Below are 11,974 nucleotides of genomic sequence, written 5' to 3'. Positions count from 1 at the left end.
GACCCATTTGAATAGATGGAGGAGGCACTTAGCATCCACGTGGGCTTGTGTCCCCCAGGTCTTCACCTATGTGTAGAGCAGGATTACAGCCCTGCTGGCTTCTTCACACTTATTACAGGGATGAGATGAGAGAGCAGATGAGAGAGCAGATGCTTAAGGGCTTTGAGAATATACAGCGTTTTACAGTATAAAAGTGGGATCATTTTTTTAAAGGCTGTAGACAGAAGACTTGCCTTCCAGTAATAAAAAGTACACCCATAGTTCTAAGTAGCTTTAGAGACTCTAAATCAGGGGTCCCCAACTCCTGGCCAGACTGGTATGGCCCATGAGCTGTTAGGGACTGGGCTACATGGCAGGAGGTGAGTGGTGTGCAAAGGAGCAAAGCTTCAGCTGCTGCTCCCCATTGCTCACTTTACACCTGACCCTCCTCTTGCCCGGTCTGTGGAAAAAGTGTCTTCCAGAAACTGGGTCCCTGGTGCCAAAAAGGTTGGGGACCACTGCTCTAAACAATTAAAATGTATTTATAATAATAGATTTAAAACACATATCTTATCTAATGCTACAAAATTTAAAAACTTTTAAAAATACTTTTTTAAAATTTATGAACAAAAAGTAAATCACTATCCACTCCTATTGTCACACAGCTCCTCTACAAGGTGGAGTCCCAGCACCACTGTTGACTGTTCTGTGTATCAGGAAGAAACTTCCTGTTTCTAAGCACAAATGATAGCTGTTCTTTCTCTTTTTTTCACTTAATGTTATATCTCAGATTATATCAATGCATATGGTTATCTCATCCTTTTTAATGACTACGTGTGTGTGTATTAGTCACTTAGACGTGTCCAACTCTTTGTGACCCCATGGACTGTAGCCCACCAGGCTCCTTTGTCCATGGGATTCTCCAGGCAAGAACATAGTATTATGCATTCTTCATTTCCTACTCCTTATTTTTGATGCTTGTCAATCAGAGTTTATAAAATATAGGGATTACACCCTGATATTAACATCCAAATTTGTTGTGCTCATTTTATATGTGAAAATGAGAAACCCTTGGTCAGGTACTATTAATAGATTTCCCAGCCTCTTTGTTACCTTGTTTTTAATTTCTAGGTTTTGAGTTAGTAAAATGATTTTACTTATCAATTTACTCTAGTCTTAAAAACATATTTGTGAATCAGAATGATTAGAACTCAAGTGTATCTACAGGTTGTTTGGCATTATGTCTAGCCCCAGTGAAGGTTTTAATGGGGCTTCTTCCTCCATAGAATAAATACACCCCTTGTTTTTCCTATTGTGCCTCTAGTAGTGATATGATTTGCTTCACATGAACCAGTGGGCCTATGAATGTGTTTCCTTAGGAGAAGGACTTTAAAACGCATAAACGTGTTGTTTTTGTCTCCCCTACCCACAGCCTCAGATGCACTCTGAAAGCGAATAACCAGATATCACTCACAGTGACCATGTGATTATGAATATTATGAATGGCCAATGGACAACATTCCGCCTTCACAACTTTTGGGTCTACTCTGTGATTCTACCATGAGTTCACATCTATTCCAAAGACATTGTTCCAATTGGTTTCTGCACTGAGTAAATTATGTTCTTTTTTTCACACCAGCAACAGATATTGACATATTATAAGATATTAATCTATAATTTTTCTCCAACTTCACTCAGTGATTTCAAGCTCTTACAAAAGGATTTATTGTGTTTATTTATGTGTTATACTATTTTCTTTTTTATCCAAATCAGAGGTGCAGGCCACCAATAAAAGGTGTCTCCCAGGTTTTGTGTCTTGAGAGACTCTGGAGCCAAACTTATTTTCTAAGATTTGAGACAAAGTTCTCACAATTTTTTTTTTTTTTTTTTTTACTGTTCCCAGAATTACATATTACTTTCTAATTATATTACAGATTCTTGAAGATTGTGTGAAGTTGCTGTTTTGTGTCACCACTTCCTTTAACAGAACTATTTTCCATTTTCCACTCAAAGACCTCTGGTTAAAATACTACAGAGAAAAGCAATAGGAAAAACATACAGTACATGTAGTTTAAGTGACAGTATAGAAGAGAGAAATGTCACCCTACAAAAAATACATGGTTAAAATATAGAAGGGCAATATTGTACATTTGTCTGTGTCCCCTGCATTGCCAGCAGATTCTTTACCACTGAGTCATTGGGGAAGCCCTCTAAAAGAGAAGGGAGAGAAAATATGCCTTATCAAAGTAGGAACCCCTCTAGGGGATTTCCTAATGAAAGACAGACATGTTATCTAGACTGTCTTCTAGATAGAGGATTTTATTTTTTTACATTAAAAAAATTGTGGTAAAATATATATAACATAAAATTTGTCATATAACCAATTTTAATCACACGATTTAGCATTAATCACCCTCACAGTGTTGTACAGCCATCATTGTCTGGGTAACTTTCGGTAATTATGTGCTTCCTCTTCAGTGTTTTATTTCTGCAGAGTCATTTTGGTTTCACTTTTGTAGAAGTAGATCTTTTTCCTGTCAGTTTTGAGCTTGATTGGCATAAATTTATTCACAATATCTTACCTGTTTAATCTCTGCATCATCTCTGTGTTCTTTTGGCCTTTTAGTTTTCTTTGAGGCTTCTCATTTTTTATGAATAATCTTGTATAACTTTTCCCTATTTTCAAAGAATCAGATTATTGCTTGATTGATATTCTGTTTTTATTTCTAGTTCATCATATCATTCTTTCAACTTTTCCTTAATTTTGAGATTTTTTTCCTCTAAGTTCTTAAATGGGAAACAGATTAATAATATCATTATTTTTCTAACATAAGTATATAAAGCTGACAATTTTTCTGTAATCCACTTTAGCTACAACCTACAAGTTTTGATACTTACCACCAATCACTAGCCAAAGTATTATGTATTATCTAATTCCTAATTTAATGCATTAATTATATATTTTATCCATGAGTTATTCATAAGTATAATGTTCTCTAAATTTCAAATGCTAATGGCTTTTTTTCTATTAGATTGAACATGTGGAACTGCTAACATTCAGCCTTTTATATAAAATGGCACTTTCATGTATTTAAATGTAATAGTTTTCTTTTATTAATATATAACTTAATTTCCTTTTGGTTGTAGATTTTAAACCAAAGGTAATGATATTCATACAAAAAGTCCTTCTTTCCACCATTTTGTATTTTATTTGGGGGTTTTAAAATGTTCATGTGTAACCAGTAATTTTCAAATAAAAGTCCTCCCTGAGTACTGGAATGTTTTCTGATACATGTTGCAGGCTGGTTCTCTAGAATGCAGACTCCAATTGAGTTTAGTGAATTAGTTTAGGGATGTTTATCAGGGCTGCCCTTGGAATCAACACTGTGGAATCAGGAGGGAAGAAACGGGATAGGGCAGAAGGAAAGATCAAGCTGGATCACTGGCTGGATGACCTTAGCTTATCCCATGGGGCATCTGGAGTGAAGATGGCCCTTCAGGGTTGTCCTGACACATCCAGTGGCCTGTCTTTATACCTCCACCTGGAAGGATCATTGCATGCAGCCTGGTGGTTTAAGGTTGCCCACTGGCAGCACCTTCAGCAGCTGGGCAATGAGTGCTTGAAGGGAGGTCTGAACAGCACATCTCCATGTCCCCCCACATCCTGTGTCACAGCTCCAGAGGTAGGTGATAAAGATGTACTGTGGGGGAAACTCTTGATGACTGAGGTGTAAGTCAAAATGATGAGTTAGTGATTCTCCTCAGTACCCTCTGGTTTAAAAAATAGAGGAGAAGGTCCATGAAGGGGAGAAATCTCATTTTCTAGGGTCAGCCCAGTCGTCACCTCTTCTAGGAAGTCACCTTTAGATCCGTCATCATCCTGCTACTGCTAAGTCACTTCAGTCGTGTCCGACTCTGTGTGACTCCATAGATGGAAGCCCACAAGGCTCCCCCGCCCCTGGGATTCTCCAAGCAAGAACACTGGAGTGGGTTGCCATTTCCTTCTCCAATGCATGAAAGTGAAAAGTGAAAGTCAAGTCACTCAGTCGTATCTGACTCTTAGCGACCCCATGGACTGCATCCTACCAGGCTTCTCCGTCCATAGGATTTTCCAGGCAAAAGTACTGGAGTGGGGTGCCATTGCCTTCTCCGTCATCATCCTAAGTAACTCATATTTCTGTAATACCCTGAGCACCTCTCATTGTTAAACTGAACTGTACTTGGTTAGTGTCCTATTGTCATCAGTGTGGTGATTTTAAAATAAGGGGCCTGTTCTTTCCATTTTACACAGGTTATGTAAACCATGTAGCCTTCACTGACTATGAATATTCATATGGTCTCAGTTCAGTTCATTCGCTCAGTCGTGTCTGACTCTTTGCAGCCCCATGAACCACAGCACGCCAGGCCTCCCTATCCATCACCAAATCCCGGAGTCTACCCAAACCCATGTCCATTGAGTCAGTTGATGCCATCCAACCATCTCATCCTCTGTCGTCCCCTTCTCCTCCTGCCCTCAATCTTACCCAGCATCAGGGTCTTTTCCAACAAGTCAGCTCTTCGCATCAGGCGGCCAAAATATTGGAGTTTCAGCTTCAGCATTCATCCTTCCAATGAACACCCAGGACTGATCTCCTTCAGAATGGACTAGTTGGATCTCCTTGCAGTCCAAGGGAATCTCAAGAGTCTTCTCCAACACCACAGTTCAAAAGCATCAAGTCTTCTGCACTCAGCTTTCTTTATCCATATGGTCTGTTTTCTCACTAAACCAAGTGAGAAAAAAAACTTGAAACTGCTCTATTCACTTTTTAATTTAGTCATTCAGCACAGTGTCCTGTCACATAGGGGAAGCTCAGTAAATGTTTGCTGAATGAATAAATGATGACTGAGAACAAACCTTCCTTATCAACTTTGTAATTGTGGAATTCTAAGAAGTAGCCTGGGATAAACAGAAAGCCCTCGTTTTGGAAGTCAGTCACACTGATCTGCCTTTTAGGTCTTTCTCTGCTCTCACCAGCAGTGTGGGTGTCCAAAGAATGTACTGCACAGAATGGGATACTTGAAAATGAAAGGTAAGCAGTAACCAGCCAGACTGCCAGGGAAATAAACTGGCACCATCCTTGACAAAATGGACTATGGACACCCTACAGCCATGTAGTCTTAGTTACATACTTAGGCAAGTATCTTAACCTCTGATTCTCAGCTTCTTCATCTGGAAGATGGATATGATTCCTGCTCTTGGAGTTCTTTGGTTGGGATGATGGATGGACCAAGAGCAGCCAGAGACACAAGGTGGAATCACTGACCTTGGTGATTCCTAACCACCAGGAGAGGAGAGCAAGATGAGTGTGGATGAATGAGATTTGTAGACTGTAGAATGTGTATTTGAGGAGGGCCTCATCTGATGGCCTAAATCAGACTGTTCTTCCTCCACATGTAGTTAAAATGACATAAGCCTCCAGGGAGGAGCACAAGCTCTGGGGCCACCCTTTAGGGACAAATTCTGGGCATTGCTGACTGGGTTTGGATACAAATTCTGCTCCTGTTTACCATGGGCTCTTAGGTTGGGGAGTCCACTGTGCTTCAGTGTCTTTGTCTGAAAGTTGAGGTGGGGAGAGTATGATTCACAGAGGGTTGTTGCAAAGATTAACTATGACAGTGACACTCACTGTGTGGTCTGCGCACTAATGTCAGTCCATGAACTGTTTGTAACTAGGTTGGAAGTAAGTACAGGAAACTCAAGAAAGCTAGAAACTCAGAGCCATCAGCTACTGCCATGACATCCACACTTAGGATGGATGTGATCCTGAACAGCCCAGAGACCAATGTGAGTGTTGCACTTGAAGGGAGAGGTGCATACTAGCCATGCACAGTGGATCAGTGACTAGTTGCAATGGGCTGAAAATGTAAAATTAAGTAAAACTGATATGTGATTCCAGACAGCTGAGAAACACTGCTTTTGACAATGTTGGATATGTGATTAGTTATTAATCAGTACTACCCTCTCCAGTACTGCCTTCTTATTTACCATCATAATTATGTTTAAAATGAAGCCATACTAGCTTTCAAAAGGAACTACTATTACATTATTAATGTAATTAATAGCATTTAAAATTTAGAAAGAGTTAATTCCTATTCAAATTCAGTTCAGTTTAGTCACTCAGTCATGTCAACTCTTTGTGACCCCATGGACTGCAGCACGCCAGGCTTCCTGTCCATCACCACTCCCAGAGGTTGCTCAGACTCATGACCATAGAGTCGTGATGCCATCCAACCATCTCATTCTCTGTCATCCCCTTCTCCTCCTGCCTTCAATCTTTCCAAGCATCAGGATCTTCTCCAATGAGTCAGTTATTCCCATCAGGTGGCCAAAATATTGGAGCTGCAGCTTCAACATCAGTCCTTCTAGTGAATATTCAGGACTGATTCCTTTAGGATTGACTGGTTGGATCTCCTTACAGTCCGAGGGACTCTCAAGAGTCTTCTCCAACACCACAGTTCAAAAGCATCAATTCTTCAGCACTCAGCTTTCTTTATAGTTCAACTCTCACATCCATACTTGACTACTAGAAAACCATAGCCTCGACTAGATTGACTTCTGTTGGCAAAGTAATGTCTCTGTTTTTCAATATGCTATCTAGGTGGTCATAACTTTTCTTCCAAGGAGTAAGTGTCTTTCAATTGCATGGCTGCAGTCACCATCTGCAGTGATTTTGGAGCCCCCAAAAATAAAGTCTGACACTGTTTCCACTGTTTCCCCATCTATTTCCCATGAACTGATGGGCCCAGATGCCATGATCTTCGTTTTCTGAATGTTGAGGTTTAAGCCAACTTTTTCACTCTCCTCTTTCACTTTCATCAACAGGCTTTTTAGTTCCTCTTCACTTTCTGCCATAATGGTGGTGTCATCTGCATATCTGAGGTTATTGATATTTCTCTGGCAATCTTGATTCAGCTTGTGCTTCTTCCAGCCCAGCGTTTCTCATGATGTACTCTGCATATAAGTTAAATAAGCAGGGTGACAATATACAGCCTTGACGTACTCCTTTTCCTATTTGGAACCAGTCTGTTGTTCCATGTCCAGTTCCAACTGTTGCTTCCTGACTGCATATAGGTTTCTCAAGAGGCATGTCAGGGTGGTCTGGTATTCCATCTCTTTCAGAATTGTCCACAGTTTATTGTGATCCACACAGTCAAAGGCTTTGGCGTAGTCAATGAGCAGAAATAGATGTTTTTCTGGAACTCTCTGCTTTTTCAATGATCCAGCGGATGTTGGCAATTTGATCTCTGGTTCCTCTGCCTTTTCTAAAAACCAGCTCGAACATCTGGAAGTTCACAGTTCACGTATTCCTGAAGCCTGGCTTGGAGAATTTTGAGCATTACTTACTAGCGTGTGAGATGAGTGCAATTTTGTGGTAGTTTGAGCATTCTTTGGCATTGCCTTTCTTTGGGATTGGAATGAAAAACTGACCTTTTCCAGTCCTGTGGCCACTGCTGAGTTTTCCAAATTTGCTGGCATATTTTGATCTAATTAAACTTAAAAGCTTTTGCACAACAGAGGAACTATACACAAGGTGAAAAGGCAGCCCTCAGAATGGGATAAAGTAATAGCAAAGAAAGCAAGTGACAAAGAATTAATCTCCAAAATATACCAGCAGCTCATGCATCAATACCGAAAACATCAACCCAATCAAAAAGTGGGCCAAAGAATTAAACAGACATTTCTCCAAAGAAGACATACAGAGGGCTAACAAACAAGTGAAAAGAGGTTCAACATCACTCATTATCAGAGAAACGCAAATCAAACCACAATGAGGTATCATTTCATGGCGATCAGAGTAGAAGCCATCAAAAAGCCTATAACCAATAAATACTGGAGAGGGTGTGGAGAAATGGGAACCCTCTTACACTGTTGGTGGGAATGCAAACTAGTACAGCCACTATGGAGAACAGTGTGGAGATTCCTTAAAAAACTGGAAATAGAACTTCCATCAGTTCAGTTCAGTTCAGTCGCTCAGTCGTGTCTGAACTGCCATATGACCCAGCAATAGCATTGCTGAGCATACACACTGAGTAAACCAGAATTGAAAGAGACGCATGTACCCCAGTGTTCTTTGCAGCACTGTTTCCAATAGCTAAAACGTGGAAAAAACTTAGATGTCCATCGGCAGATGAATGGATAAGGAAGTTGTTGTACATATGCACAATGGAATATTACTCAGCTATAAAAAGAACGCATTTGAGTCAGTTCTAATGAGGTGATAAAACTGGAGCCTATTATACACATTGAAGTAAGCTAGAAAGAAAAACACCAATACAGTGTATTAATGCATATTTTTGGAATTTAGAAAGTCAGTAATGATGATCCTATATGGAAGGCAGCAAAGAGACACAGATGTAAGAACAGACTATTGGACTATGTGGGAGAAGGCGAGGGTGGGGCGGTATGAGAGAACAGCATTGAAACATGTATGTATATTACCATTCGTAAAATAGATGGCCAGTGCAAGGTCGATGCATGAAGCAGGGCACTCAAAGCCAGTGCTCTGGGACAACCCAGCGGGGTGGGATGGGGGGGGTTCAGGATGGTGGGACACATGTACACCTGAGGGTGATTCATGTGATGTATGGCAAAAAAACACCACAATATTGTAAAATAATTTTCTTCCAATTAAAATAAATAAAATTAAAATGAAGAAGAACAAGGTTAAGACTTAAATACACTAAGAATGTTCTACACAAAGTATACATTGGATGTTTCTGACTAAATTCTCTCTTCCACTCAGTAAACATGCTCACAAGTATCCATCCCAATAGGTGGAAGCTTTGGGTATTCCAAACCATGTTTGATTCAAAAGCTAATTATATTTAATTCTAGAGAACATTACATGAAAAACATTTTTAAAAGTAATACCTAGCAAAAATGAGTCTCTGGTATGGAGTTTATATCACATTAGAAACGTAATTAATGGTGAACAGAGGATTGAGGGTTTTACACCCCACATTTTACAACAATATTTTTTTTTTAATCCATGAGTTTATACTGATTTTGATAAGATATAGGATTGCTATGAGGAAGGGAATCTCTTATTTTGTAGTAGAATGCCAGCTCACAAATGTAGACAGAGTCACAGAAAAGTACCATGTGACAGCAATCATTGTCATAAATAATTCAGACAAAATTCATCATTGGCTGACTAAATGGTGAATGTTGGGGCGTGGGTGTTGAGAGGAACACGACGTTTCATGGACTCAAAGTTCTTCTCAGCTTAATTCTTTAGGGAAGAATTGTTTGTCTAAAGTGGGAAATCCAGCAAATACAGGCCATGCAAGTAACCAGAGTACACATTACTAATAAAGAACTTAATGACACCCTTGTTTTTTTTCTTGTTTTTAGAAAAATTTGTTGTATTTAAGTATAGTTGACTTACAATGTTGTGTTAATTTCTGCTATACCACAGTGATTCAGTTATACATATGTGCACATTATTTTTCATGTAAGTTAAATAAACTGGGTGACAATATACAGCCTTGTCATACTCCTTTCCCAATTTTGACCCAGGCAGTTGATCCATGTTAGATTCTAACTGTTGCTTCTTGACCTGCATACAGGTTGCTTAGGAGGTAGGTAAGGTGGTCTGGTATTCCCATCTCTTGAAGAATTTTCCACAGTTTGTTGTGATCCACACAGTCAAAGGCTTAGCATAGTCAATGGAGCAGAAGTAGATGTTTTTCTGAGCATAGACCACAAGGCCCCCAAAGCCTGGAAATGTACTTCCTGGTCCTTTACAGGAAATCTCTGCCCTCCCTGCCCCAGAGCTCTGCTGTTCTAAGTGAGGCCTATGTACCAGCAGTGTCAGCTGGCTTGGGAAGCTGTTAGGAACACGTGATTGTGGTCTCTACCCCAGACCTACTGACAAATCTCCAGATACCAGGTGAGTCCTGCTCACAGTACAGTTTGAGAAGCGCTGGTTTAGACGCCCTGCCTCAGTTCATCCTGCAGTTGCACCTTCCCCCAGGTGCAGGCAACCAGAGTGGACCAGGGGGTGTGGCCGCCTGGAGCCCGCCCCCTCCAGGCCATGCTCTGGGCACCTAGACCCTAGAACCCCTGCTCCCAGCTCCAGTGCAGGCCTCCCTCCTGGGACCCATGTCCCAAACTGACAGGTAGTCGAGATACAACTGTTTATGGGCGGAAGAGGATGGCCTGAGCTTGGACTTGAAGGCTGTAATGCTCTTGCCTTGAGCAGCAGATTCCTCAGGGCACAAAGAGGGTCAGAGCCAGAGGTGGGAAGAGCAGGGGGAGGGCTGGGGGCTGGGTCAGCCCCCTCGCTTGCTGTCCTGCCTCCAAACTCTAGGGTCCAGGAACCCCAGCCTGCCATGTGGTTATGAGGGTGTACTTGACAGTGTGTTAGTTTGTTTTATAACTTTTAAATATTTAAACATATAGGATGGGCTTCATTTATATTCTTGACCCAGGGCCCACATATGTGAGTGGCAGGTCTGTTAAATGCTTCTCAGAATGTGCTCAGAGGACCCCCTGCCTCCCAATCCACTGGGATTGGGATGTTGGATCAGACCTTTGGGGCTGGAGCCTAGGACTCTGCATTCTGACCCCCTCCCCTGGTGACTCTGATCCACAGCAGAGCTACAGGAGCACTTGAAATGGAGCAGGGTGGAGCGTTGAGAGGAGCTGCCCTGAGTGGCGGGAAGTGTCAGGAGAAAGAGAGGGCGGTCCAGGTCAGAGGAAGGTGCTGACCACAAGCTCAGACCCTTCCTGTTTCTCTCATGATTCTCCTCACAACCTGGCCTGACCTCACCCCCAGGATTTGGCTGCAGGGAGAAGCTGCTAGAAAGGAGCAAGGGTGTCCTCCTGCCGACCATGGGGCTCTAAGAGGCTGCCCTGCAAAAGGAAGGACCTGAGTCAGGGGCAATAGGAGCAAAGGGGCTGCGGACCCCTGGAGGGACCACACGGACCCACCCGGGGAGTCAGGCTGAGCAGGTCTTTGGGCAGGGAGTCCTCCTGGTCCCACGGGACATGGGTGGAGCGGGGACAGACTGTGCGGTTCCACCGGGGCTCAGAGGCCGCATCTGTCAGTTAGGAGTCTTATGATCTCTAGCAAGGTCCTTAGGCTCTGTAAAATGGTGGGGGTCCTAACATCCTAGTACCCTCCGAGCTTGTGTTAAAATTAAACATGATGGTCTTTCTTTCAGGGACATGGTGCTGGTAGGATGAGCAAGCATCCTGGTCTTTGCCAGGAAGCTCTGTAGCCACCAACAAGCCCTGAAGCAGCATGGTAACAGTACAAGAAAGCCCATTTGGGCACAGCCCTCAAGGCCAACCCTTTTGGATGCACTTCTCATGCCAAGAGAATTGTGCTCGAAAAAATAGGAGTTGAAGCCAAACAGCCAAATGCTGCCATGAGGAATGTGTCAGGGTTCAGTTCACCAAGAATGGCAAAAAATCACAGCCTTTTGTACCAGAGGACGGTTTGCTTGAATTTTATTGAGGAAAATGATGAAGTTCTGGTTGCTGGATTTGGTTGCAAAGGTCATGCTGTTGGTGACATTTCTGGAATCCACTTTAAGGCTGTCAAAAGTAGCCAGTAGTCTCTTTTTGCCTTGTACAAAGGCAAGAAGGAAAGACCAAGATCATAAATTTTGATGATGAAAGAATGATAGTAATAAATTTTCATATACCAAAACAACAATTAAATGTGATATGATAGTTAAGCAAAAGCACATCCTTGTCTCACAGAGCAGAATAAGGGGCAGCTGCTGTTTATTGGGACGCTTATTACATTACACCTCTGCACTTCTTGATGCTTGATATCATAGGCACTTGTCACTGCCTGTGTTTAATCATGTCCAGCTCTTTGTGACCCTGTGACTGTAGCCCACCAGGCTCTTCTGTTCATGAGATTTTCCAGGCAAGAATAGAATACTGGAGAGGGTTGTCATTTCCTCCCCCAGGGCTTCTTCCTGACCCAGGGATCGAACT

At 41.9% G+C, this 11,974-nt stretch overlaps 1 pseudogene; it reads left to right on the top strand.

The window, feature by feature from the left end:
* The first annotated feature begins 10,638 nt into the window (after positions 1-10,638).
* On the top strand, positions 10,639-11,678 carry LOC113889388 (annotated as a pseudogene).
* Positions 11,679-11,974: the final 296 nt, after the last annotated feature.

This window comes from Bos indicus x Bos taurus, unplaced genomic scaffold (assembly GCF_003369695.1).
Source record: "Bos indicus x Bos taurus breed Angus x Brahman F1 hybrid unplaced genomic scaffold, Bos_hybrid_MaternalHap_v2.0 tig00011911_arrow_arrow_obj, whole genome shotgun sequence".
NCBI classification, from domain to species: Eukaryota; Metazoa; Chordata; class Mammalia; order Artiodactyla; family Bovidae; genus Bos; species Bos indicus x Bos taurus.
This window is presented reverse-complemented; position numbering and strand designations above follow the sequence as displayed.